Consider the following 6,601-nt stretch of genomic DNA (forward strand, 5'->3'; position numbering starts at 1 on the left):
TGATAGATCATGACAAAATGTCATGACATGTGTGTTATGTAGGTCATGACAATGACCCAGCGAAAAAAATTAACACTCGAAAACCACTGAAATGGGTTCGGACGTGGGTACTAAGTGAAGGAAACACTACAGGATGCTGGTAGAAGTCATAGTCATGAGCATGACTCAGCAAAAATGACAATGACTCAGCAAAAAAAGATTACCACTCAAAAACCACTGGAATGGGTTCGGACGTGAGCACTAAGTGAAGGATACACTCAATGATGATGGTAGATATCATAGTAATGAGCATGACTCAGCAAAAATGACAATGACTCAGCGAAGAAAGATTAACACTCGAAAATCACTGAAATGGGTTCGGACATGGGTACAAAGGGAAGGAAACACTACAGGATGCTGGTAGAAGTCAGTCATGAGCATGACTCAGCAAAAATGACAATGACTCAGCGAAGAAAGATTAACACTCAAAAGCAACGGAAATGGGTTATGACGTGGGTACTAAGTGAAGGAAACACTCAATGATGCTGGTAGAAGTCATAGTGATGAGCATGACTGAGCAAAAATGACGACTCACGAAAAAATATTAACACTCAGAAACCACTGGTGCTATAATCTCGACAGGGTGAGATGGGTCGTCACCGTAGGAATCAGGAGACGGCGATGAAGGCGGGCATCGTGATGATGAAAAATAGAAAAGATTGTATTCACTTCATTGGTACATGGTTTTGACTCTATCCGAGAATCGAGCGGTTCTGTTTAACACGGGGGCCAGGAGGGCCTTAAATCCTCTCTGTGATCCTCTCTCCGGTGGTCAAGTTGACGACCTCCTCTCCCTCGGGTCCTCCTTCTTGGTAGCTCGCCGTTTTCGTCTGCTCCGGTCGTAGAGGTGAGACGCTTTCTCGGGGATGAAGGGGATTATCTCGTCACGGGAAAAGCGCTCGGGCTTGCTTCCCACATTTGAGAGATACAGTTTCCAGGAAGATCATAACCTGCCGATGACTCCTTCGGGGAACTTGTGGAAGTGTCAGTCCTCTGTCGGGCGGTCAAGTTGACGACCTCCTCCCCCACGGGTCCTCTTCTTTGGTAGCCCGCCCTTTGCGTCTGCTCCGGTCGTAGAGGCGAGACGCTTTCTCGGGGATGAAAGAGGATTATCTCGTCACGGGAAAGGCGCTCGGGCTTGTTTCCCACATTTGAGAGGTGCAGTTCCAAGACGATCATAACAGCCCATCCACCGCCACAGGAGGTCTCGAAGGGGTTGCAGCATCCAAGCACCTCGAAGAGACCGTACACCCCGTGCCTCTGCTTCGTTTCGCCGTTCGTTCCACGGCAGGCCAGCTGACACCCTCTGGAAATAGACCACGCCAAGCCAAAGGCACAACAAACAGAGAGCACCCAACTAACCATGAGAACTGCCAGGTTCACACATTCTTCACACAAAATCTTATCATAATGAAACCTGCAGCCCTCGTTCGAGATTCCCGAAAATTAACAAACGAGAAAAACTAAACTTAAGTGCATATTTCAATTAACCTAATACCTAAAGTTTTTGTTTCTCCTGCCTAGGAAAGCCACATTTATTGAGAGACTGAGAGTGCATTGAAAATGATCAGACGGATAAATGCTGCGCAGTGAGTTAGTTACTCGTTGGGTCAATAGTATCTGCCAGTACCAGCGCTTCTAAGCCAAAATGTACTGCGCTCTGATGACCGCTTGAACTCCTAATTAAGCTGATTCATAAAGTGGCATTTAAAGCCAGAAAACCAAAAGCCATACTCTATCTGCGCGCGACACCGTGAAAATTGCTTCTCCGGACGCGTTTCACCAAATCCAAGTTCTACAATGGTAGCCGATAAACGCACATACCCTGTAAGCATTGAATTACCCAAAATGGTTTGTTTCTACAAACCTCCAATGTCAATGCCTATCTACAAAAAGTTGCAGTGGCTTAGCTCGGCTATGTCAGGATATACGTAGCGTTAGCAAAGGTTCAGCTGATTATTCTTAGCTTTCCTGGTTGTCTCCTACGCTCAACCGCTAATTGCCAGGCAACTACTTCGGGATCCGATGAGTCAAGCTTCTCCGTTCTTCTGCGCTGTTGAGCAGCATTTGCGCTCTCCTTCTCCATGGCTATACCACACTGGCAAACGCCAGTCAGAAGCGCAGCGGCTCCAGCGCAGTGTCAGACGGCGACTGCACAGCGAGCGCGCGCCGGCGCCAGTGCGTCTACCACGGCTACGACGTCACTCCTCTGGAATGCGCAGACCGGCGGCGGTGAGTCGCGCGCGGCGGCGGCGGAGTGCGCGAGAGGTGCCGGCTCCGGTGGCTCCGGTGCGCAAGCCGTGTGACATCACTGATCTTTGCGCATGCGCAGCACGGCTCTTGATGTGCCGCGCGAAACGGGCATGGCTAGGCCAGTGTAGCTAACGCTACAAAAACAGCGCGTTCACGGCCACCACCGTCGCAAAACCTGCTTCGCAGTTTTATTCGCGTAACTGGCGCGCATAACAATCATCACAACGAATCACCAAGATTAACGCGGAACCTTTGAAATTAAAAGAAATAAGGTCTTAATAACTAACAAATGAAAAAAAATGCAACGTGCTCTATTTACAAATTTAGAAACGAGTACCTTATGGAGGCGCCCAATTCGACAATTACTACCTCTTAATGCGCACTCGACTAGGTCGCAATCTGAAAGTCATTGGGCCTCGCCATGGGCAATAAAGGGTGCCAGACATACACTGCCCACTCCCGTCACCTGTCAATTCGTGTGGCCGCGGCTTTCTTTCTCGTCTCGGAGAGGGAGGCCGTAAACGCGAGGATAATCGCCCTTCTTCCTTTGTCCTTGCTCTCGCGGCGCATTCCCCCTCATTGACTGTTCGACTGGCCCTGTGTGTGCGCGCGTACCTCAGCCAGGTTGACCCATAGAGTTTCACACTATAAAACCTAGAGGGAAATGTAGCGCTGCTGCGCCGTGGTATGCAAGGGAATGCCGGTATATTGTGGATTCGGATTGGCATCGTTCTTGGAGAACCCGAACGCCTTGAAGACGCGCCCGGCTAGCAGCGTTCCGTTTTTCACAATGATTCATTTCCTGCTAAAACAGCACGTAAAAAGCTGCTTTAGCTTTATTATTACACAAAAACATGTATTGCTTAATTTTGAGGACATACTATTGGATCCACAATTCTATGAAACGTAAAAAGTATCAGCTGGCCGCTAAAGTTGGAGGGCAGACGACAAGATTCTCGCTCGCTTTGGAACAACTTGTCGTCTGTTCTTGCTTTTCTTCGCTTGATGCTGCATTGTAGCTGAGTAAACTTTATTGAGAGATGTAATATGGCTGAATGAAAGCCTTTTATGTAGGTTTTATTTTAAGAACGCGTTATTTGTGTAGCCATATCCACGTTTTAGACGAAGCCTCGTACAACACCAGCCAACACAAGCCTCCCAGACACGTATCCCGTCATTCCCATGAGGGCACGGCAGCCCTTTAAGAAAATCGCATAGACGGTGGCGCCAGTTTACCCTCTAGGTGTTATAGTGAGAAACTCTATGGGTTGACCCTTTCAGCCGCATTCCTACTCGCGGAGACGCGCCCTTTTCTGATGTCATCCGCCTTTGACGTCTCCGTTTTCTCAACCACCATAACGAGCCTTTTGACGTTCTGCATGATGGCCTGTTCCTTTTGCTTACGAGCTGCGGTGTGGTGTGTTTCTCGAATTTGCGCTGCGCTAAATACTTCCCTCGTTTGCGCCCTCTGAAATTTTTTTTACTCGCCAGGCGGTCCCCGAATGTGCCTCTGCTATCCCCGAGTGTCATGTTCCTGCTCTGCTTGGCCGCGATATCAGTCTCCTCTCCTTTGCGCGGTTCAGGACTGTCGTTCAAATGCGGAACTACAAGGGAGTTTTTCAGCGCCTCCTTGACCTTTTTAGGGCTGCTGAAACAAGCCTTGTCTCCGCAAGGAACGTCCTCCGGAAGAGCCACTGTTTCCACTTTCGTGGCGCAATCGTTCTCTGCTACGGCGATTTCCTGAGCCGTGTTACGCGGGAGAGCTTGGACCGTAGGGTCGGCAAAACTCAGGCCCTTTTATTGCGATAGCAATTATATGGACACTCAAAAGCAGATTTCTGCCGTCGCCGTCGCCGTCGCCGTCGCCGTCGCCGTGAGGTTCCGTATGACGTCAATGGAGATGAAATCGTGGCCGCGCTCCGCCGAACGCTGTATGTGAGAGTGAAAGGGCGCGAGGGACGCGCTCTTTCACGGGGAGTGAACGCACGGCGGAGAACAAACGCGCGTTCTGCGCCGTGCTTCCTTAAGGGCTGCAGAAGTAGGCGTCTCTTTCCTCCTTTACAATCACCATATATGTAGAGCAAACGCACCTTCATGCAAATGCGCGAGAGGCCGTGGGGGAGGGGGGGAAGGGGGAGGGAAGGGAGGTGACGTTTAGCTGCGGCACCAAGTGCCTATTTATATCAGAGGCTCCGGCAACAGTCACCAACGCCGCACGCATTTTGAGCGAACGCGGGCAAAACGCCGATGGCGTCGACAACAGTTCTGCGCGTTGCCGGTGCTGCTGCATGTCCAAGTTTATACAGCTGATAAAGCTAATATCACTACTCCGTATAGCTCTCTACAAATTTGCTATCGCAATTGATGCTTCACCTTTCAGGTGAAACTGCGACAACATTTTTTTCTTTAGCAGCACTTCCGAGCGATTTGAAAATAGCTAGGGATATTGTTTGGACAGATTCTGCGATACCGCGGCTTCAGTCATCAATAGTGCGAACGGCCCCTCGATCTTCACGCTGGCTATGGGCAAGCAAACACTATGGTCCTCAACTACCTGCCGGACCCATGCATATTTCCCGGTGAAATCCTCAGGTTGCACATACGCAGGGTGGACGATGTCCATTGTCGCAGCCGAGTCCCTAAGTACCCTGCATGGCGTTCCGTTCACTGCGAGGTCGCGAAGGTAGGGCTCTAAGAGCGCCAAGTTGTCGTCGTCATTCACGAAAGAAAAAACAATTCTAGGCTTTCTACAGCCGATCGCTAGGTGTCCAGGCTCCTGGCAACGGAAACAGACGACCGGTTTTCTAGCCTCAAACGCTTTTTCTGTTTTTATTTCGTCTTTCACTGTGGTTTTATTCTCTCCGGAATTATCGGTCGGCGCGTCATTGGTCCCACCTCCAGCTTTCTCGTTGTGAAAGGGGCGCTTGTTTTCTTCTTTGCGGAATTTAGTGAAGGGCCTGACGCGTGTTTTCTCGGATTCACGACGTGTGGCGAATTCATCTGCTAGCACTGCAGCCCGTTCCAAGCCCTCTTCGCCTGACCTATATTGAATCCAAAGGCGCATCTCTTCGCTCAAGGACCCATAGAACTGCTCCTTGCAGATTAGCTCCACAACCTTGTCGTGACAACCGAACGCGTCTTCCCCTTTTAGCCACTCAATTAAATCGGCTATCACTTTATAAGTGAAATCGATGATAAAACTCGCCCGGTGTCCTAGTTGCCTCCCGAAAACGGCGGCGGAAAGCCTCCGCTGAGAGCCGATATTTCGTTAGCAACGCAGCTTTTACTTTCTGATAATCGTCTGACTCGTCCTTCGTTAGCCTTGCAATTATTTCGGTTGCTTCACCAGGAAGAACGGTCAGAATCTGTTGCCGCCAACTCTCTCGTGCCAACCCGTTTTTCTCGCAGGTTCGTTCAAAAATAACGAGAAACAATCCCATGTCATCGTTCACCTTGTACGACGGCATGAGATCCCTTATTTTCACTCCTGCTTCACCTGAACGTCTTTCATCTATAGAGAGATTATTTGCTGATTGCCTGGCCAGATCCCGCTGCACGTCTAGTTCTTTTAGCCTTAGTTCGTGAGCTCTCTGTTCCTCGCGTTCTTTTCTTTCTGCAGCTCTCTGTTCATCGCGTTCCTTTCTTTCTGCAGCTTCCTTTTGATCAGCGCTTTGCCTTTTTTCTGCAGCACTTCGTTCAGCTTTCTCAGCTCTTTTCTCTATCTCTTCCCCTGCTTCTGAAATTTCGTCCTCAAGAGCCCCGCACTTATCAATCGCCTCAACAAGCTGTGGCATTCTCTGACTTTTCCCGACCTCCGATTTTTCCGGCGAGCATTTTAGCCCTATGGGTCTCAGATGGCTTTCCGTTTCCCAGATTGCCCTTTGTAGGGTGTCTTCTATTTGGCTATCGCTCCCCCCTCTGTCGACCCAAAGAGTGTGGTCATCAGCGTAGAGAGTGTGGCAGAGGCCCTCTAGCTTTCTGAGTCTTTCTGACAGCCCGATCATTGCAATGTTAAAAAGGGTAGGGGATAGCACCGATCCCTGTGGTGTTCCCTTGTTGCCCAGCCTAATGTTGTCTCTGATTGTGCCCCCGATTTCTATGTTCACTGTTCGGTCCATGAGGAAGCTTTTAATATAGTTGTATAGCTTGCTGCCTACATTCAGGTGATTGAGGTGTGACAGGATCGCTTGATGTTTTACGTTGTCAAACGCTTTGCTGACGTCCAGTCCCACTATGACTCTCGAGTCGGTAGTCTTCCTTTCCAATACTTGTTCTTTGAATTGTAGCATGACGTCGTTCGTCATGCTAC

This window comes from Dermacentor silvarum, chromosome 2 (genome assembly GCF_013339745.2).
Source record: "Dermacentor silvarum isolate Dsil-2018 chromosome 2, BIME_Dsil_1.4, whole genome shotgun sequence".
NCBI classification, from domain to species: Eukaryota; Metazoa; Arthropoda; class Arachnida; order Ixodida; family Ixodidae; genus Dermacentor; species Dermacentor silvarum.